Source organism: Heloderma suspectum, chromosome 6 (assembly GCF_057233095.1).
Source record: "Heloderma suspectum isolate Gila_16-S chromosome 6, 16-S_ref, whole genome shotgun sequence".
NCBI lineage: Eukaryota > Metazoa > Chordata > Lepidosauria > Squamata > Helodermatidae > Heloderma > Heloderma suspectum.
In genome coordinates, this window is record NC_139463.1 from 94,078,797 (window position 1) to 94,102,232 (window position 23,436).

The window sequence follows — 23,436 nt, forward strand, 5'->3', positions numbered from 1 at the left end:
CACCGGGACCCGCCGCCCAGAGGGACATTCGCTGAAGGTAAGTCCCATCCCGAGGACGGAGGAAAAGACACAAGAGTCCTGGGCATACTGAATCATCTGAATTATTTAATGCAATTGTTAGTTCTTATTAGCTGTCCCCTGTTGTTCAGCTCAGGCCTCAACAAAATAATGTAACATTTAGGAGAAAAGATGCAACACAGCAAACCAGCACTTGAGGCTAAGATAGAAAAGATTTCCACAGCTACCATGTATTTTCCATTAGAGCTTAGATAGGTTGGAATAAAGGATAACCAAACACTGCAAAAGACCAACATGCTGAAAGTGATAAATTTGGCTTCATTCAGGTAACTTTCTGGCAAGAAAAGCCACAGTGAAACTCACAATTGCCAAGAAGCCCATATAGCCCAGGACACAGTAAAACATGACCATAGATCCCTCATCACAGTACAGTACTATTTCTGCAGTCAGTGAATGCATGTCGACTTTTGGGAATGGGGGGGAGGTTGCCAGCCAAATAGTACAGATGCCTGCTTGGACAGAGGAACAGGAAAGAACAATGGAATTGGCCAGTCTTTTACCAACCCACTTTCTCATCCTGGATCCTGGCCTAGTGGCCATGAAGGCCAGAACCACTGTGACAGTTTTTGCCAGCACACAAGAAACAGCCACAGAGAAGATGATGCCAAAAGCAGTCTGTCGGAGGAGACACACCGCCTTCTGAGGACAGCCAATGAATAACAAAGCACAAAGGAAGCAGAGCAGCAGAGAGATGAGGAGAGTGTAAGTGAGGCTCCAGTTATTGGCTTTGACTACAGGAGAGTTGTAGTGCTTTATAAATATTCCTAGCATTACTGCTGTGATAAAAGAAAGAGAAAGTGCAAAATTGGCCAAACCAAACCCCAGAGGCTCTTCATAAGACAAGAAACTTATATCCTTGGGAATACATAAATTCTGATTTTTGTTTGGATAGTTTTCATCTTCACAATTGTAACAGTCATTCATGTCTTTTAAAAGAAGAAGAAAAATGTCACTTTAATCTCAGATACCTGCCATAATACTCATCAACATACTCTTATTCCTCCCATCACAGTTATCTTCCCCCATTTTTAATTTACTTTTAATTGTATTAATACCAAATAATTAAAATTATTCCGCACAAGACAGTGATTTAAAGTGACAGTATTGTGCCCCAATCAGCCAATCAATCAGTTGTAGAGCAACTAACTGAGTTGAAATATAGAGGAAGGGGAAGATATCAGAAATGATTGCTGAAATGCTTGTTCCTCAGCCCACAATGAAATAGTAGTTCAAGATCAATTGTCTGCCCAGTTGTCATCCTACCCACCCCTGCCCATACACACACAGACACAGACACACATGGAAGAATCTTAATCCTTTGCTTTGTCAGGGCTTATCAAGGAGGGAACACATTGCAGGATATATTTTCATGTAATGGCTAATTTTTATTAAAGAGAGTGCCACTGAAATATTTAAACCAATTTCAAGGATAGGTGGAAATAAACTACATCACTGTTGTTAAATGTCAATTTGACAAAGCTAAGAGTAATTGCAGCAAGGTGTCAAAGAAAATACTGCAGGCTTCTTCTTAAATTAATTTCCAATGAGGAAATTAATTTACTTAAAATAATTATATTAATACATAACAAAAATTATTCCATGCAAGTTGTTGTTGTTCAGTCGTTAAGTCATGTCCGACTCTTCGAGACCCCATGGAACACAGCAGGCCAGGCCTTCCTGTCCTGCGCTCTCTCCTGGAGTGTGCTCAAGTTCATATTCATTGCATCGGTGATGCTATCTAGCCATCTCATCCTCTGCCGTCCCCTTCTCCTTTTGCCTTCAATCTTTCCCAGCATCAGGGTCTTTTCCAGGGAGTTTTCTCTTCGCATTATGTGGCCAAAGTATTTGAGCTTCAGCTTCAGTATCTGTCCTTCCAATGAGCACTCAGGGTTGATTTCCTTTAGGATGGACTGATTTGACCTCCTTGCAGTCCAGGGGACTCGTAAGAGTCTTCTCCAGCACCACAAAAGCATCGATTCTTCAGTGCTCAGCCTTCCGTATAGTCCATCTCTCACAGCCATATGTTGCTACTGGGAAAACCATAGCTTTGATTATACAAATCTTTGTCGGCAAGGTGATGTCTCTGCTTCTTACTGTGCTATCTAGGTTTGCCATAGCTTTCCTCCCAAGGAGCAAGCGTCTTTTAATTTCATGGCTACAGTCACCGTCTGTGGTGATCTTGGAGCCCAGGAAAATAAAATCTGTCACTGCTTCCATTTCTTCCCCTTCTATATGCCAGGAAGTGATGGGGCCAGATGCCATGATCTTCGTTTTTTTAATGTTGAGTTTCAAACCAGCTTTTGCACTCTCCACTTTCACCCTCAACAAGAGGCTCTTGAGATCCTCTTTGCTTTCTGCCATTAGGGTGGTATCGTCTGCGTTTCTGAGGTTGTTGACAATTCTTCCGGCAATCTTAATTCCGACCTGTGATTCATCCAACCCGGCGTTTCTCATGATGTACTCTGCGTATAAATTAAATAAGCAGGGCAACAATATACAGCCTTGTCATACTCCTTCCCCAATTTTGAACCAATCGGTTGTTCCATGTCCGGTTCTTACTGTTGCTTCTTGACCCTCGTACAGGTTTGTCAGGTAGGGATGTATGAAATTCACTTACCTTTGCTCCGCCCCTCCCCATGGAATCCTCGATGGGGGGGAGGCAATCCGGTCCTACCCCCCCGGAATCCTCGATGGCTGGCTCCGCTCCGCGGCCAGGTTGCGGAGCAGCCAGCCAGGGCCATCCGCAGCCAGGTTTCTGGATGCGGACAGCCTGGTGTGGACACAAATGGCGGCCACCATAGCTGCTGCCATTTGCATCCAGCTAGACAGCCGTGATAGGCTACATAAGAATTTACATGTCCTATCAGGGCTAACGTCAAAAAAACAACAACAAAAGCGCAGCGTACGCAAATGATGGCAGCTATGGCGGCCACCATTTGCGTTCCCTATTTTTCGCTGACTTATCTTACGTAAATATTTACGTAAGATAAAACGGCGAAAAAAAGGGGGAACGCAAATAGCGTAGTGGACGCTATTTGCGTTCCTTTCTTTTTCGCCATTCTGGCCTACGTAAATATTTATGTAGGCTAAAATGGCAAAAAATAAAGGAACGCAAGTAGCATCCACTACACTATTTGCGTTCCCCTTTTCTTTGCCGTTTTATCTTACATAAATATTTACGTAAGATAAGTCGGCGAAAAATAGGGAACGCAAATGGCGGCTGCCGTAGCTGCTGCCAGTTGTGTACGCTGCGTGTTTTTGTGGGTTTTTTTACGTTAGCCGTGATAGGCTACGTAAATTCTTACGTAGCCTATCATGGTCCAAGGACGGCAATGGCAGCGGCAGCAGCCCTGCCGCGGCCGGCCAGGAGACCAGCCGCCACCGCCGGAGCCACCGCCAGAGCCACTACTGCCAAGTCCACTGCCACCACCAAATCCACCCCAGGTAAGTGCCGTCCTGGGGGGATTCCGTGGGGAGGTGGGGGGCAGGATGCCATTCCACCACGGATTCCAGGGGGCCAGATTCGAAAGAATCTGGCCTCTCTGGAATCTGTGGCTGATTTCTCCACCATCCCTATTCTCAGGAGACAGGTAAAGTGGTCTGGTACTCCCATCTCTTTAAGCCACAGTTTGTTGTGATCCACACAAACAAAGGCTTTAGTGTAGTCAATGAAGCAGAAATAGATGTTTTTCTGAAATTCTCTTGCTTTCTCCATGATCCAGCGAATGTTGGCGGTTTGATCTCTAGTTCCTCTGCCTCTTCGAAACCCAGCTTGTACTTCCGGTAGTTCTCGGTTCGCATACTGCTGAAGCCTAGCTTGTAGGATTTTGAGCATAACCTTGCTGGCATGTGAAATGAACGCAATTGTACGGTAGTTTGAACACTCTTTGGCATTGCCCTTCTTTGGAATTAGAATGTAAACTGACCTTTTCCAGTCTTGTGGCCACTGTTGAGTGTTCCAAATTTGTTGGCATATTGAGTGCAGCACTTTAAAAGCATCATCTTTTAGGATCTTAAATAGTTCAGCTGGAATACTGTCCTCTCCTCTAGCTTTGTTGTTAGTAATGCTTCCTAAGGCCCACTTGACTTCACTCTCGAGGATGTCCGGCTCAAGTTCAGTGACCGCAATATCATGGCTATCAGGGACATTCAGATCTTTCCTGTATAGTTCTTCTGTGTATTCTTTCCACGTCTTCTGAATCTCATCTGCTTCTGTTAGGTCCCTGCCTTCTTTGTCCTTTATCATGCCTGTCTTTGCACAAAACGTTCCCTTGACATCTCCCATTTTCTTGAAAAGATCTCTAGTTTTTCCCATTCTATTGTTTTCTTTGATTTCTTTGCATTGTTCATTTAAGAAGGCCTTCTTGTCTCTCCTTGCTATTCTCTGGAACTCTGCATTCAGTTGGGTATATCTTCCCCTTTCTCCCTTGCTTTTCGCTTCCCTTCTTTCCTCAGCTATTTGTAAAGCCTCATCAGACAGCCATTTTGCTTTCTTGCTTTTCTTTTTCTTTGGAATGAATTTCGTTGCTGCCTCTTGAACAATGTTACGGACCTCCGTCCATAGTTCCTCAGGCACTCTGTCTATCAGGTCTAATCCCTGAAATCTATTCCTCACCCCCATTGTATATTCATAAGGGATATGATTTAGGTCATACCTGAATAGTTTAGTGGTTTTCCCTACATTCTTGAATTTAAGCCGAAATTTTGCAAGAAGCAGCTCATGAGCTGAGCCACAGTCAGCTCCAGGTCTTGTTTTTACTGACTGTATAGAGCTTCTCCATCTTTGACTGCAAAGGACATAATCAATCTGATTTCGATATTGACCGTCTGGTGATGTCCATGTGTAGAGTAGCCTCTTGTGCTGTTGGAAAAGAGAGTTTGCTATGATCAGCTTGTTGTTTTGGCAAAACTCTATTACCCTTTGTCCTGCTTCATTTTGTACACCAAGGCCATGCTTGCCTGTTATCCCAGTTATTTCTTGACTTCCTGCTTTAGCATTAAAATCCCCTATGATGAAGAGGACTTCTTTTATTGGTGTAAGTTCTAGAATGTGTTGTAGGTCTTCATAGAACACATCAACCTCAGCTTCTTCGGCATGAGTGGTTGGGGCATAGACTTGAATTACTGTGATGTTGAATGGTTTGCCTTGGATTCGTACTGAGATCATTCTATCGTTTTTGAGATTGTACCCCACTACTGCTTTTCCCACCCTTTTGTTGGCTATGAGTGCTACTCCATTTCTTCTAAGGTATTCTTGCCCACAGAAGTAGATATAATGGTCACCTGAATTAAATTTGCCCATGCTTGTCCATTTTAGTTCGCTGATTCCCAAGATGTCGATGTTCAATCTTGCCATCTCATGTTTGATCACCTCCAGCTTACCTTGATTCATTGATCTGACATTCCAGGTTCCTAAACAATATTGTTCTTTACAGCATCGGATTTTCTTTTCACCACCAGACACATCCACAGCTGAGTGTCCTTTCGGCTTTGGCCCAGCCGCTTCACTCTTTCTGGCACTACTTGGAAATTCCCTCTGCTCTTCCCCAGTAGTATATTGGACACCTTCCGACCTGAGGGGCTCATCTTCCGGCATCATATATTTTAGCTTTGTGATACGTACCATGGGGTTTTCTTGGCAGGAATACTGGAGTGGGTTGCCATTTCCTTCTCCAGTGGACCACATTTTGACAGACCTCTCATGACCTGTCCGTCTTGGGTGGCCCTGCACGGCATAGCTTATGGCTTCACTGAGTTACACAAGCCCCTTCGCCACAACAAGGCAGTGACCCATGAAGGGGATTCCATGCAAGACAGAGGTTTAAAATGACAGTATTGTGCTCCACTCAGCCAACCAATCAGTTGTGAAGTACTGACTGAGATGAAATGTAGGGGAAAGGGAATATATACTTGCTGACCTTCTGCATTTCAGGCCTCAATGAAATAGTAGTTCTAGATCAATTGTCTGCCCAGTCCCCTCGCACCTTCCCCCACACACACATACACACACACCTGGAAGAAACTTAGTCCTTTGCTTTGTCAGTGCTTATCAAGGACGGAACACATTGCAGGATATATTTTCATGTAATGGCTGATTTTTATTAAAAAGAGTGCCACTGAAATATTTAAAATGATTTCAGGGATAAGTGGAAATAAACTACATTGATTTCATTAAATGTCAATCTGACAAAGCTGAGAATAATGGCAACAAGGTGTAGAAGAAAATACTGCAGTTTTCTTCTTAAATGAATTTCCGATCAGGTAATTATCACTGGTAGTTAAGCAGCAGCCCACATTTGAGTACAGCAATGAGCAGTGGAAGCTCATTGAAAGATATTTTAGGTCTTTCAAGAAATGTAGTATAATTTAGGTAGGGATGTACGAAACTCCCTTTACCTGGCTCCGCTGGGTTCTGCTGGGGGGGGGGAGGCGCTCCGTCCCTCCCCCCGGAATCCTGGCCAGCCGGCTCTGCTCCGCGGGGATTCCGTGGAGCCACCGGCCGGCTTCACCAGCCGGACATCCAGCCGCTGGCTAGCAGGGACGCAAATGGCAGCGGCTGTAGCCGCCACTGTTTGCGTCCCTGTAGTCAGCCACGATAAGCTACGTAAAGACTTATGTAGCCTATCACATCTGGCTTAAAATAAAATAAAAAACAAGCACGTACGCAAATGGTGGCGGCTACGGCCGCCACCATTTCCGTTCCTTATTCTTGGCCGTCTTAGTCTATATAAATATTTACGTAGACTAAGACGGCGAAAATAAGGGGAATGCAAATAGCGTAGCGGACGCTATTTGGTTCCCCTTATTTTCGCCGTCTTAGTCTACGTAAATATTTACGTAGACTAAGATGGCCAAAAATAAGGAACGCAAATGGCGGCGGCCATAGCCGCCGCCATTTGCATATGCAGTTTGGGGGGTTTTTAAGCCAGACGTGATAGGCTACGTAAGTCTTTACGTAGCCTATCACGTCTTGTAAAAAAAAAAAACCTCGACAAGACTGCAAACGGCGGCGCCACCGCCGCAGCCGCCGCCGCCCGGAAGATCCGCCCCAGGTAAGTCTCGTCCTGGGGGGGATCCGCGGGGGGGCGGGAGGGCAGGCCATTCCACCACAGATTTCGGGGGGCCGAATGCACTGGCATTCAGCCTCACCGAGATCCGTGGCGGAATTCTCTGCCATGCCTAAATTTAGGAGCTTATTGCATACCTAGACAGAATGAGATAACAAACACACACACACAACACTTGTATATGAATATGCTTTCATCTTCATCTACTTCCTAACCAGCCTGTCCCTACCAAACCCTTTTGTTATGTTTCAAACATGAGAGGAAGTAACCCTCATTTTATATTCATTTACACTTGATTGTAGTCTGTTTGATTCATTTGTATACTTTGTTTCTTACCTTTCTGGTCTGAAATCTTTCCCTCTGGACATGGAATGCAATCATAGCAGCAAAATGGCTCCCCCTCCTTTATTTTCTTGCTAAAACCAGGAAGGCAACTCTCAGTACATACAGAAATAGGCTGGGCCTAATCCATAAAATAAAGAAAACAAGCAATATCTGGTGTGAATAATGAGACTGGAATCCTTAAAATCCTGGAGCCTTTTTATATGCTACTTACTTGGTGCAGGAGCCACTGTTCTGTGGTTTTCTCTTATGTTACCCTCTTAATGTTTGAAATACAAGTGGTTCATAGGTGGGGCCAATCACATGGGTGCTTCCTCCAGATTATCACCTGACTAGAAAGTGATAAGGCTACAGTTTGGTTGGAGACATCATCATAATAGGCCCAGTCCATCTAGTCCTAACATTTCAAGTATTATTATGTTGGTGTGGGATGAAGCCATGAGAAAATGGTTCTCTTGCTGTTCATGGGATCCTAAAGAGCATTTGACATGCCACAGGCTGTCTTGTAGTAGTGTATTAACATGTATTACACTGCACAGGCAATGTAGGAAATGTTCCTGTTGATAGTTTTGTTTTTTACTTCATTATTGTTGTTCAGGTGATAATAGAGACTAGCCTCTCAGGTTAACTCTGCTTAGATGACATTCCCATAGAAAATGTCTATATATATTTGCCATTGCATTGATGTGCCAGTAAGTGGGAAAAATTGTCCAATACATAATGGTAGGTGGTAAAAACGCTGATCTCTTTAAATAAAATTATACAGACATACATAGATACATACATACATATAACCTCATGCCTTTGGTTCATTTGCACTGATAGATGCACTCAAACTACCTGCTGACTAATATTCTAGAAAGAATTTCCATCACTGCCAGGTTCATTTTGGCTGTTCTGGGTTTTTTTCCACTAAGCATGTATGTGTGTTCTCAGAGGTTTATTGAAACTACTTAGGCTGTGGTAGTTGTTTAAGGGTTCTGTAAATTTGTGAGTTCCTTGTATCTGCACGCTCCTTCCTATCCATCATATGAATCAGTTTTAAGAAATAAATTTGTTTGCTTGGGATTCATGCTTATCAGCAAGAAAGGGTAGAAAGAAATTTGTTTGTTTTATTTTCTTGACAGTCCTTGGAATCCCAGGTTGTGATCTCCAACCAGAGTAAATTGGAAAATGGGGATACCCCAGAGAAACTTTGGGACTTAGAGCGCATTGGGACTTAGGTTGTACCCTCGATACCTGTAAGCCCCTGAACTTGGAAGCTTATGATCATCCAATGCGGGGCAGGAGGAGCAGCAGAACAGAAGTGATCTTTGTGTCCCTGTCCTCCTGCTCTGCATGTTTTGCTAGATGGTCGCTTGGTCAGGGGGGCGGGGGGGGGGAGGAAGGAAGCTGAAGTGGCATCAGGATAGCTTGTATCCTGGTTTCTCCAGGCTCCTCCCCTCCACACCCACAGAAATGTCACCTTTTCACCCCCTCTGAGGTTGAGTGCCTGACCTAGGAGGTCAGCTAACACAGTTCTTTCCATGCTGGCTATGAGGGGGCAGGGGAAGAGAGCCAGATCTCTGACACCCCCTTCCAAGGTTGGAATGCTGTCTCCAGCCTTGGAGCAGGGAATCCAAAGTACACTATGGCCCCTCAGATGATGTCTAGGTGTCATAGGATTGCTCCCACCACAGCTTAAAACAGTGGTAAGGATAAGCTGTTCCTCATACAACATCTGGTAGTGGCAGCTGGGATGTGCTAGTATTTTGTCAGCAGTGAGGAAATGTGTGAGAGACAAGGAGCCAATCTACATGGCCAAGTTAATGCAGAGGGAGAGCACATCAGGGTTGTTTGCAACAAATGATGCTGTCACCAATCCGCAGCCAACCAGCAGCTTCCCTCTTGAAAAGCCGCATTTTCAGAAAGTCCTTTTAGTCTGTATTTTTTTCCTAAAGTGGCTCCCAGGCATTCCTGCTGCAATGTGTCCTGTCTCCTCACATTAAATCCTGGACGTGCCTCTGTGACATGGATGTGACCTGGCAGTGATGTGGTCAGGGGGTGGGGCTACCCCTTCCCCCATTCACTCTTTTTCCCCACTGGCAGTATGGCGGACAATCTGCAGAATGTGTTTCCCATTCAGAATACTGCAGTTGAACATTTTTGCGGTGTCAGGATAGCGAAGTTGCTTTCACCAGTCAGAATAACTAGCCTGCCTTTCCAATTCATAAAAGGACTACAGCACTGTTTCTAGCCTTCACAATTGTGCACTAGCAGCTTTTGTGATTCACTGTGTAGCCTTATCTCACAGTGCCATAGTAGTGGGGAGCCTGAACAGGGGCAGGGAACAAGCCTCTCCCATTTGCTGAGCAGCACCTCTCGCCAAGGGGGAGAGGCAGCAAATTGGGAGGGGGAGAGCCATTGAGCTTGCTTTCAGTACTTCCTGTCCTCCCCCAATCAACCTCCAGTCAGTTAAGTTCGAATATGATCCTGGTATGAGATTGAGCTACATCACACACACCTGGCAATTCCAGGCTATATGGAAAAAGCATGCGCGCTTGCATGCGTGTGTGTGTGTTAGGGATGGCGGAGAATTTCTCCCCGAAACTTCGGGGGGCCGAGCGCCAACATGTTCGGCCCCCCGAACAAGTTTCGGGGAGAAATTCTCCACACACCCCCGCCGCCCGCACCCACCCCGGGACGGGACTTACCTTTGCCGAATGTCCCTCCCGGCGGCGGGTCCGGCCGACGGTTCGTCGGGTCTTCATCAGGGGTGGGGGCGGCAGCCGATCTTTCGACCGGCTGCCGCCGCTGCCATTCCAATAAAAGAAAAAAAAAACGCCCCCGTGATAGGCTACGTGACAATTAATGTAGCCTATCACGGCTAGATTTGCAAAGTCAGCCATAATAGGCTACGTAAATCGTCACGTAGTCTATCACGGGTGACTTTAAAAAAAAAGCGCGTACGGATAATGGCGGCCCCCATAGGGAGCCGCCATTCCCATTCCTTATTTGGTCGCTGTAGTCTACGTAAATCTTTATGTAGACTACGGCGAAAATAAGGGCAACGCAAATAGCCCTTATTTTCGCCGTAGTCTACGTAAAGATTTACGTAGACTACAGCGACCAAATAAGGAACGTGAATGGCGGCTCCCTATGGGGGCCGCCATTTGCATACGCGCTTTTTTCTTTTTTTTTTAAAGTCACCCGTGATAGGCTACGTGGCGATTTACGTAGCCTATCACGGCTGACTTTGCAGATCTAGCCATGATAGGCTACGTTAATCGTCACGTAGCCTATCACAGGGGCATTTTTTGTTTTGTTTTTTAACTGTTTAGTTCGCAGCCAGGCGAGGCGAGGCGCCTCCTCCCCGGCCTGAATTTCGGCCGGGCGAGGCGGGAAGCCTCCCCCCCGGCCTGAATTTCGGCCGGGTGAGGCGGGAAGCCTCCCCCCCTGGCCTGAACTTCACGGGGGGAGCAACGAAGTGCCTCCCCCCCACCGCGAAAAGCTTCGAGGACAGGTAAGTGACTTTCGTCCACCCCTAGTGTGTGTGTGTGTGGGGGGGGGATATGAAATTCCATATGTTAGTTTTATGATGTTAAGATCATTCTTAACAAAAGTAAATTGAAAATGGAGGCCCTCTGTTTCTGTCTATAAATATCTAATCCAGAAATGGGGGTGGGAGGGAATTGTTTCTGTCTTGATACTGTATTTTCACAGGCTTTTGTTATGGTTGTGGAATAACATTTGATAACTTCATTCGCCTGTGTCAACAATGCATTACCCAAAATTCAGAGAAGTGACACACTTGTGTGTCAACCCAAGTGACCATGTGACATCTATTGTGACCCTCTGGGTGGAATTTGGTTGAATTAATGTTAATTCTTAATATACATTGATCAAAAAAATCTGCTGGCTTACGATGAGGGTTTTATGTATCAATTCAAAATAATGGAAATGCATATCCTAAATAAGATGGGAGGTGGCATATAAATGTTTTAAATAAACAAATGAATTCCCTCCTTCACTTTGTCACTTGAACAGTCATAATCCGCCAGGATGGAGATACCTGCAGCCTTGTTTGTTATATCAATTAATTTGTTGTGGCATTTTAAATAAAAAAAGCAGTCTTTTCCAAAGGCTGATTACCCTTCAGAGAAATCAACTTTGTGCAGCAGGAATAAGACTGTGGTTGGATCCTACCTGGTTAAACCAGCTGTGCCATGTAATGGCATTCTCATGCATGGTGAACGCTTGGTCAGAAGGAACCTGGGGATCCATCCTCCCAACTTTGACTCTATGAAAGGATTGGTTTGAGGAAAAAATCCAGTTGATCACATCAAAACCAGCTACTAGCTCCCCATTCTGGTCAAAGGAAACCTTTTCTCCAGCACTGTTGTTGAATGAGACACCTCTCAGAAAATAATGGAGCTGGATTGTAAAGGAAAAGCAAAGAGTTTGCAGAGCCGCAATAGAGCAGGACCGTGCTGGATATCTCAGTCAAAGATATACAGATATCTGCACATTGTGGAAGCAATTTTCATTTTTAATATTTACATTTTAAAGTAGATTTTTCTCAGTTTTTATGCATGAGCAACAACCTGTTCCATAAGAAAAAAAGGAGATGGAAAAATAGTCTACCCACACTCCTTTTTCCCCTTCCTGTCCTGGGACCCTTTCTGTTGCCACCAGGTGGAATTTCCTGTTTCTCTGACTACCACCACCAAAACAGCCTTAAAACTCTCTAGGTCACAGGTATGTACTTTTGGTAGTCTGGGAGTTGACTATTACAGGTGGAGTTAGCAACCTCCCACCTCCCCCAACAGAGAGTATCAAGTTTCAAATAATGATATTTTGATATTTAAATTTTACTGAAGAAAAAATGTCAGTGGGAAGAAGTTTTAAAAACTGAATGGACACACACAGCCCATATAAGCAAAAGGGTAATAAAACAACCAAGAATAAATGCATCCAACTAACCTAACAAGACTGTGTCCCTATTTTATCGAGGACCTTAATTCAAGCAATAACTCACTGTCATTGGTACAGCTCTCTCAACCAGTTTCAATCATTCTGGCAGCCTGTTTGATTAGCTTATTTAAAATGTGCACACACACAACCACATGCTCTGTGGTAAGTTACAGAGAATAGGTACTGTGTGCACTTTGTTGTATAAACACTGTATGTTTGTGTGTATGAATGTGCATCTGTGATAGATCTCTCCCACTCTCCCTCTCTCATGCACTAGCTGCATGTGTGATTGAGCTTTATGTATGTATTTTCCAAAAAGAGCATTTACAAAATGTTCTGCATTAAAATATTTATTTATTTATTTATTTTACTTAACTCTCTAAGGTTTATACATATGTAATTATACCCAAAGTCCAGTCAAGTAGTAGCAAAGCCCCCACCCCCCAGTTAATCGTGTTTCCTTGTATGGGCTGGGAGACCCCTTGATCTTTATAAATCTGAAGCAGGGTAGAATATAAGGCATTGTTGGGGAAGTCTATGAGGAAGGGATCTCTCATATCTAGGGATGTCAGAGAATTCCGCCACAGATCTCGGTGAGGCCGAATGCCAGTGCATTTGGCCCCCCGAAATCTGTGGCAGAACGGCCTGCCACCCCCCTGCCCCTCTGTGGATCCCCCCTGGGACGAGACTTACCTGGGGCGGATGTTCCGGATGGCAGCGGCTCCAGCGGTGGCTTCAGCGGTGGCGGCGGCAGAGGCTGGTCTTCCAACCAGCTGCCGCTGCCGCCATTTTCAGTCTGGTCTTTTGTGTGTTGTTGTTTTTTACATAGATGTGATAGGCTACGTAAAGACTTACGTAGCCTATCACGTCTGGGTTAAAAAAAAAAATGCGTACGCAAATGGCGGCGGCTTCCTTATTTTTCGCCACCACAGTCTACGAAAATATTTATGTAGACTAAGACAGCAAAAATAAAGGGGAACGCAAATAGTGTAGTGGGTGCTATTTGCGTTCCTTTTTGATTCGCCGTTTTAGCCTATGTAAATATTTACGTAGGCTAAAACGGGGAATCAAAAAGGAATGCAAATACTGCCCACTACGCTATTTGCATTCCCCTTTATTTTCACCATCTTAGTCTACATAAATATTTACGTAGACTAAGACGGTGAAAAATAAGGAATGCAAATGGCGGCGGCCATAGCCGCCGCCATTTGCATACGTGTTTTGTTTTCTTTAAACCCAGACGTGATAGGCTACGTAAGTCTTTACGTAGCCTATCACGGTTGAATACAGGGATGCAAACGGCGACGGCTATGGCAGCCGCCATTTGCATCCCTACTACCCAGCAGCCGGATGTCCGGCTGCTGGTGGAGCCGGCCGGTGGCTCCACAGAATCACCGTGGAGTGGAGCCAGCCGTCGAGGATTCCTGGGGGGAGGGACGGAGCGCCTCCCCCCCCATCGAGGATTCCGGAGGGAGGGACGGAGCACCTCCCCCCCTTCGCGAATGATTCTGCGAAACGGTAAGTGACTTTTGTACATCCCTACTCACATCACACATCAGGCACCACTGAATATTCAAAATGGGGCTTATGTCTTCACAGCCAAAAAGGCAAGGTTTACAGAAGGAAACCAAGATGTAACATTGGTTCTTCAGTGGTCCAAGGGAAAGAGGAATTGGAAGTTACAACTGGAACATGCAACAAAATATTGCAGTGTAAAGTGCTCCTACACAGAGCTCCAGCCAATCAACCAGTCATGGCCTCTTTCAGTCTATGCCATTTCATTACCCCATCCACACTGACCAGGTGTCCATTCCCTCCCTCCAATTAATAGTCAGCATTCTGTAGCCCCTGAGAATGCTTAGTCCTCATTGTTCTGGGGTATTTTAATACTTCTGCAATCATTTGACCATACCAGCACCTCCCTTGTGTTTCTCAGTGGCCCCACTCAGCTACAATCCTATTTGTCTCACCAGCTGAGTGACCTACTCAAGAAGTGTCAAAATTCCTTCCATTCAAAACTCGTTTTGTGTGTGTCAGAGAATAAAAGATGTCAGCAGAACCATGGATGATCTCTTGACTCAGGGAGTCAATGGGTAGACTGACTTTCCCCAAGGCTCTACCAGCTGCTGAAGCAGAGTAAAAATCAACAACATAAGCCTGCTATAGGAGTGGGGCAACAATTCCATATTGGTTCAGGACTAGTCCTCTGCTGAATTTGGGGGGACAGTTTTATTGCAGTTTAAGAGAAAATACATTTCATTGTGTGTGGGGGGGGGGAATCATAGGAGAAGAAAATTTAGGTACACTTCCCATAGCTGGGGTGCAGGATTCATGTCTTAGTTACAAGGCAGTTGAGGACTGTGTCTGAGTGTTTTATCTTTCATTGTACTCCAGCAGTCTGCAGCCTCCCCAGCTTCCTGCATAGCAATTAAAACCCAGGGAAAGATGTCATGTAGTAACTCTTCCCAGTGGGGTCTTTCAGATCAGTAAGCCTGGGAAGCTGCAGAGCAATGGAGAGATGAGTAACAGAAGTGGACCGCAGGGAACCACAAATACATAATCCTCAGCCACCTTGCAACAATAAGGAAAGCTCAAAAGTACCATCCAAAACAAATTCTGAAGGAATTCAAAAGCACCCTGAGAATGAGGCAGTGACATGGAAACTTCATTCACGAGGGAAGAAAACATTTGGAAAGTTCGAGGAAAGATTTTGGCACATTATTATTCAGGACCAACAATGAGGTCTGAGCTGACAAGTAGCAATTACAGAAGACACACCCAGAGCAAGCAGAAAGAATAAGTTCCATACGTGTGTATGAGAATGTTTAGCACCTTACTTGCCACAGCACTTGATTCTGAAGCTTCAGTCCTCTCTCCACAGTTCTCCTATGCTTGAGTCTGGATGAGGACATCGCATGTAATGCTTGGGCCACAGCATAGACTGCATTGTAGATGCTGTAGCTGTGACCAATCATGCTCACTTCAAAAAAAGGTCCAGGAAGACTCTCCAGCTTCTCCTCCCCAGTGCACATATTCACCTCCACATTTCCCAAAACTCGATTTGGAAATACACAGTCAAAGGCATATTGCCAGAAATCCCAGATAAAGCCATCTCCTGCTGTGCTGGAAGGGTTTCTGCTCTCAACAAAAGGTTGAAAGCCTGCTAGCTCACTGGAGTGAATGCTGAAAGACAGAGCACCGTGGAGTATTTCTGTATCCCAGTCCCTTTGATAGACAAATGAAGTGAGCTCCATCTGCGCAGTCATTATCCACACTTTCCCTTTTTGCTTATCTGTCATGTTTTCTTCTAGGAATGAAAGGTGTGGAAAGTATCTCAAAAATGCTACAGTAAAAGATTCTCCGTATATCACCACTACATTGGCTTTGCTTTCCATGACTGTAAAATGCAGTTTTACTACCCGCTCTACCAAATCTTCAGTGACACCACGTATTTGGGGGATTTTTTCTGCAAAGGCAAAACAGAGGCCACGCTGAGAAAACAGTGGAAGTACAGTTTGCACAATTCTTTCTCCCTTGTCATCATCCATAGTAACGATCCCAATCCATATCCAGTTGAAATGCTGAACCAAAGAGAGGATTCCCAAGTGCTGAAGGGATTCCTTAGGGGCCATCTGGTAGAAGAAAAGGCCTGGAGTTTTATTATTTGTTCCTGGAGCAGAGCCATATATGAGCTGAATATAGATGTAGAGGGGAGAAGGAATAAAGAACAACATTTCTATAACCATTTCCATACACTATGTCCAGATCTACGCCTTGTGTCATATCATTACAATCATGGTAATGCTATATCTAGAGCTGTGCACAAATGGCCCCTCAAAATTATCCAGTCTATTTGTGGGCAGAGAAACTGGGGGGACAAATTCACCGAATTTCTCCTAGGGGAGGAGAAATCCTCCAACAGTTTCTCACAGATAGGGCTCACTACCAGCAGAGGTCGTAGCACAGGTTCTTTCTTTGATCATAAGGGTTTTTGGTTTACTGTACTGCTTCTGTAGGTGGCAACAGCACCAACTGTGTTGAGGCTTCCACTTCTTTGAGGCAGAATTTTGATGTTCTTTTCGGTGGGATCCTTTAGCTTGCCTAATAACTGCGAGGTGGCCGAGGGTGCTGTGTGTGTTTTCTCTCTCTATTACACATCTTTCCATTATTCTGCAGCCTCCCAGGCCCCCTGCACTTCCTGAACTGAAAAAGCACCATGGGAGGAATTCTTCCTCATGATGGCTTTAACTGAAGTTCAGGAAGCCGAGGAGGCTTCCAGCCGCCACAGAGATTACTGTACAATGACAGACAGGATGCTCATGCACACTCCTCAGCCATCTCATTAGTAAGGTAATTACAAGAACCCCAAACCCAACCCATGAGGATTTCGCCTCATGAGAGAAATGTGGGAGAAATGTTCGGCACAGCACTAGCGGTACCCCTCTTGCACATTTATACCTTGTAAGGCACACAATGACATTTGTTGCAGTGTTTTGAATAATATGAAATGAAAAGCAGGAAATAACACTATGATAGCAGAATATAGAATGTGTAATGTTCCCCAACAGTTATCAGTGCTCTTCAATACCTCTATGAAGCAGTAATGTAGATCTAGCCCTAGTCGGCAATACTTAGATGGCTGGCTGGGGAATGCTGGGAGTTGTAGGACTCTTTTCTGTCTAAACATGAATTGGAATGCACCCTAAGTGGCTTCTGTTATTCTCTGAGACAACAGTTGCAGGCCTCAGGCCACTGTGGAAAATTTTAGGGACTTACATTCAATACAGCTTATTATTTTTCTCCTTTACCCTCAAAGTGTAAGATGACAAGCCACTTCTGTCAGTATTAAGCTAGAACACTTGAAGACTGCAGGACTTTTTCACACACCTTCTATGAATACCATGTCCTGCATAAACCTGACAGTAAAATGGGAGTGAAATAGAACTGGGCAGGAGAGAGCAGGAGAGAATGAGAGAGAGAGAAGTTTAATATAAGATACCTAGAGCAAGCCAAGGCCATTTACACAGAGAACACAAGAGATGAACGAGGAATGACAGCAAAGGTTCAGGCGCATTTTGGGAAATCAGAGATGGGAAAATAGCTGAAAAGTATAGATGCAGTGGAAGATGTGATTATCAGAGTGAGAGTTACCAGGATCCTAACCATTCTATATAAACAGCTAATCTCAACACACCCAGGGCAATAGGGGGCACATCCAGTGTGACTCATCAAAGGTAAGAAGAATCAAACCTAGAAGACTGTGTGAAACATCCATTCACATAGCCTACCTGTGGGATCTTGTAGACATCCAAGATGGTTGCCACATCAAGGGAGGTTTGGGAGTCCAGTCCCCCAATAACTGCAGCGAGCTTATTCTGGATGCCACATGTATAATTGGGGATAAATCTTTCCAGTGTGTATATAAGTAGCATTGTAACATGGTAGGTCCACTGTGCGTTGAAATAGCTGTCATAAGTATGGAAGCCTAAAGTGACATTAGGCAAAATCTGAGCGTTTGTATTAATCTCCTTTACTGCAAATGCCAAGGCTAGGATGTGTTGGTAATTCTTCGTCACTACGCAGGAATGAAAGTTGCACCAGGTAACAGAAGAATATTCCACATTCCAGGCATTGTCTTCATTATCCTTTCATTCTGTCATCATTTATACCTCATTTTTTTTGAAGCAAGCTTAAGTCTAAACATGCATAGGATTCCACCCTAAGTCTAATGTCACTTCATAGAATCGTCCATGGATCTGCTTATGAGAAATGTCTTTGGGAACTTGGAGAAAGTTAAGAATTGTGATAAGCATAAGAGAATTAAAAGTGACTTGTGAGTGAGGGTTTATTCCCCCCACACACACTTTTTGGGGATGCCATTCATGCTATTTCAGAATGGATCTGGGGAACTGGTGTCAGGGGCTTAACTATTCTCTCCCCTCCACCCTTAGCCACATCTTTTCAATCTAAATTACCCTCCTCACATAGCTATTGTTTGCCTTACAAGAAAATATATGAATATGGCATAATTTCATCATATATGTATGAGGTGTAGAAAAACCCTTGGGACTGGCAACTCGGATTGGCAAAACAGTGCATGGGAAAAGTTAATCCACACTTTCCATTGCCATGGCCCCAGCTGAAATCAGTGAGCCCATGACTGATATTACTTTTTTAAAGAAATGCAAGATATTCTCACCATGGATTTCACATATTATGTCTGATTTGGCCATTCATTTTTTTTTACCTTTTCTCCTACTACCATATCCATTGCTCTGGGGCTGAAAAAATGATAATACAAAGAAAAATAACGTGAACAAGTCCTTACTTAAGCTCATCAAACACTGTTGGCAGGGGTTCTTCTCTGAAGTTTATCGACTTGGAGACAATAAATATCTGAGAAGCAATACCACCAATGATGAGGTCTCCTGATTGATGGTATTTGTGAATGGGATGGTGTGGAACACGGAAACTGCATTGAACAATGTGAGCCTTACATACGATATGAGAAAACAGAATCAGCAATAATATGACTAGTACCACCATTCTGAGTAGAAATCTTTCTAGACATACATTCCCCTATTTCCATAGGAAGCAGTGTCAATAGAGTCTCCAAGATGACAGTAGCCTGGCCTGAACCATAATTCATTCTACTGGTAGGCCATATTCTAATATGACTAGTACCACCATCTTCCACCTAGACATACAACCCCTATTTCATCTGTCTTGACATGTATTCCCTGATTTCTGTCTACAACAGTATCATTATAGTCTCTAAGATTACACTAGCCCAACCTGAACCCCACTTATTCTATTGGCAGGTCTGAAGCCCAGATTCTAAAATGTAAGGTATCAGTGACAGACAGGTGGATCTTTGCCTCTTCCATGTCCCTAGTTCTGCCTCTGGATGCTACAGGGCATATTTGTATCATCCTTCACAGATTGTGTTACTAGTTTAGCTACTGTACTTTGCAATTCAAGGGGGGGGGGATTGACAAGCAGCAAAATTAATTTTAGCCCATTTGCTAATTAAAGAGAAAGTAACCATGCATTAAAGTTGGGGATTCCCTGTGGAATTGCAGAAGAAAATTAAACAGATGTTTTCTGTTCTACTTTGTTGGAAAGCAAGGTGGATGTGGGTTTGGAATGATCCCAGCAAGAAAAAAATTTCCAAAATATGGTCTGGTGCTAGAAATGAATATATCCCATCATATAACTTGTTGAGAAAAGGATCTCAAGAGATGCGAGGAAACCCCCCCCCCCAACTTTGGGCATGTTCTTCTCTCCCTTCCAAGAGTACACCCAAGCTTTGCTTAAGCAGCCTTCCAGCTTTATCCTTACAAGGATAGAAGCATGGTGTAACCTACTGGTATATTTTTCTTTAAGAATTCTGGGTGGGAATTAGAGACGGCGGAGAATTCCGCCATGGACTCCAATGAGGCTGGATTCTTAGAATCCATTCCCCCCCTGGAGTCCGTGGCGGAATGGACCACCCCACCCAGCCATCCCGCGAAGTCCAACCCAGCCAGATCCTACCTGGCAGGCTGGCACCGCTCCAGCTAGGTCCGTCCGCTGCCCCGTAAGGATGCAAAATGGCATCCAGCATAGCGGATGCCATTTACGTCCTTCCCTTTTTTCCGTGATAGGCTATGTAAAGATTTACATAGCCTATCATGGCCAAAGGGAGGCACACAAATGGCGCTGGCTATGCCGGACGCCATTTGCATCCGTACATCAGCCGCAGCCAGAAGTCCAACAGCGGCTGGCCCTGGCCGGCAGCTCCACAGACTCGCTGCAGAGCAGAGCCAGCCCGGGAGAATTCCGAGGGGGAGGACCGGATCGCTTCCCCCACCCACAGACCCCCCAGTGGACCCAGGTAGGTGGGGTTACCCCCAGCATAGCATGTAGCTACGAGAAGATTTAGTGCTGTGTGAGTTTGTGGATTTTCCTTCTGTTATAAGTATAGGGAAGAATGTGTTCTGCAAAAGCTGCAGCAGAAATGGGATGTTACACCAGTTCATGATGATCCTATACAGCAAATTATGGTCAAGAGTATGGGATTAGATGCCCAAAACAGACATTATGAGGATTTTGTAACTGTTGATGGAGTTCATTTTACTGACCCTAGAACTCCAGCAGTGAAAAACCCTAAAAATAAGAGATTTCTTTCCACCTGGAAAAATAAGACATTTTTTTCCCAGTGGAAAATGGAAATTAACCCTTTCTCCCTCACTACTCACAAAGAAAGCACTCGAGGATTCATTACCAGTTATTACTATAACTAAATTCCAAAAAAATAGCTATGCTGGTCCATGAGGATCGAAAATCCACAGATGGGCAATACCTATATTAGGACCATCCAGAAATGCCACAAAAATGTGCAACCTTTCATGTTCTTCAGAAATCTTCATCTAGCTAGGTGGTACAAAAAGCAGGGCATAGGGGAAGAAACGTTAAAGTCCAATAAACTGGCCAGATGTTTTGGCCATGAAGTCTGTAGTTTAGATAGATCCATTCTCAACATGGAGATTTGCAGTCTGAATGAATTAGTTACTGGTAGGTGCTGCAGGTATCAGGTTTAGGGATGTACAAAAGTCACTTACCTTTTTGAAGGGTGACATTCGCAGTGGGGGGGAGGCATTCCATCTCTCCCCCCGAAATTCTCTCCGGCCAGCTCTGCTCCACGGAGATTCCATGGAGCTGCCGGACATCCAGCCACTGGGCAGCCTGCAGGGATGCAAATGGTGGCAGCCATAGCCACCGCCATTTGCGTCCCTGTATTTTGCCATGATAGGCTACGTAAATATTTACGTAGCCTATCACGGCAAAAACAAAACAGCGAACGCAAATGGTGGCTGCTATGGCGGCCACTATTTGCGTTCCCTTTTTTTTTTTGCAGTGATAGGTTACGTAAATATTTACGTAGCCTATTACGGCAAAGAAAAAAGAAAAAAGGGGGAACGCAAACGGTGGCCACTATGCCATCTGTGTTCTTTTTTCTTTTTCTTTTTGCCATAATAGGCTATGTAAATATTTACATAGCTTATCATGGCAAAAAAAAAAGGGAACGCAAATGGTGGCTGCCATAGCCGCCACCATTTGCGTTCCCTTTTTTTTGCCGTGATAGGCTACGTAAGTATTTATGGATATCAGGGTGGACACTGAGCCCATAGAATCCCAGAGTAGTTCTGATTCTGAGGAAGAGGAGCCACTGCTGGGAGAGGAGCATGCTCCTCTTTCCCAGGGCCAACAGCTGACAGAGATTCCTCCCACCGGCATTCCTAGCTTAGATAGCAGTCCTGGGAGTGACAGAGTGTGGGAAGCAGACTTGCTGGATGTGCGACGCCAACGCAGGGAGCGGCGCCAAATGGAGGGTGCGGAAAGGAGGCATAGTGCCCGGTTGGTGCGCAAACAATGGTTGCGCCCAGAGGATCCAAGGGAAAAGGGGAGGGACTCTCCCTAGCCCATAAGTTCAGGGTCTGCCAGTGATTCCCTTTCAAACAGGGACCAACTGTTCCAACTTAGGGCATAGGTACTCTGCTGCTCATATCTAGTTGCTAACAGTAGAGTTGTTAAGTTGTAAAAGAGGAATAAAGCTTTGAAAAGAATCCCTTTGTCTATGTCTGGACTTGGCTACTGGATTAGACTGAGAGAGGCCTCCAAGGAGCCCTTGACAACATAGCCTATCACGGCTATATGGAAGAAGCAAATGGCAGCCGCAAATGTGGCCGCTGTTCACAATGCAGCGCGGACAGCAGCAGGTAGGTGCTCCGTTCTGGGCCCATTTTGCGGGGTGGGGGGGCAGGGGGCTTTGTTCCGCCACAGATTTCAGGGGGCCGAATGCACTGGCATTCGGCCTCACCGAGATCCATGGCAGAATTCTCTGACATCCCTAATCGGGTTACACCTTGCAATGCTTTTTGGAATAGCTAAACAATAGCTGATCTCCATGTCTGAAAACATAAAGGCCGGCTGTGACAGTGATCTGCCTCTTGCCTTGGGCATAGGTTCCTGAGTTCACACAGAGCAGAAGAGAAACACAACAGTCCTTATATTAGCAGTGGGGAGGTTAATTGTAGGTGGTCTATTAGAATAACAATAATTTGATAAACCAAAAAAAACCCACCCCTTTCTATTTAATATGTTCACTCATGCTCAAAAATGCTAGGAAATTGCAGCTCTTAAGGGCCACACTCCTAACAGATGTGTTATTTAAAATGCTGTTTTTAATGTTTTAATATAATTTTCATTATATTGTTGTTTAATTTATATTTTAACTTTTGTGCATTTTCATATGTTTTAATTGTATATGTTTTAATTTTTGTAAACCGCCTTGAGTCCCAGTACTGGGGAAAAGGTGGAGAATACATTATTATTATTATTATTATTATTATTATTATTATTATTAGGCAATTTAGGCAATAAGCATATGGTATGGTATCCTATGCTGTGGTTAGTTCCAGTTTCACCACTATCATTCTATGTGGATGTTATCAATTTCCAGTTGGGTACTTGCAGTATGGAATGGTAGCTTGAGTTGCATGATAGTTTCAGTTGCATAGACTCCATATGTCTATTCCAGCAAACAGACAAATCTGGGACTTAGGCCCACCACTCAGCCACCGACAGTCATCCAGCTCCAAGTTTGTGTCACAAATGTCAGATTCTATCTATGTGGCTCTTCTTGTGGCAACAACTCTTAGCATACTTAAACCTACAGTCATTTTGTTTATGTTGCCCGCTATACTTGTGCATGTATGTGCATTACTTGGTTTGTGCGATGCTGTTCACAAAGGTACTGATAATGATCTGATTTCTGACCAGTTTGAAGCACATGGACATTAACAGAAATATAGATAAATCACAGAATGTAAGAGAAATGTGTTATCTGTCAAGCTGATTTTTCTTTTCTTTGCCATACAGTTACATTTGTTTCTGTGAGGAGGCAGAATTAGATTACTTCATCTTGAGCTGCACTGATGAAGCAATCATGAAT

At 44.4% G+C, this 23,436-nt stretch overlaps 1 pseudogene; it reads right to left on the bottom strand.

Moving 5' to 3' along the window:
* Positions 1–101: 101 nt before the first annotated feature.
* On the bottom strand, positions 102–19,795 carry LOC146341879 (vomeronasal type-2 receptor 26-like; annotated as a pseudogene).
* Between the last annotated feature and the right edge of the window lie 3,641 nt (positions 19,796–23,436).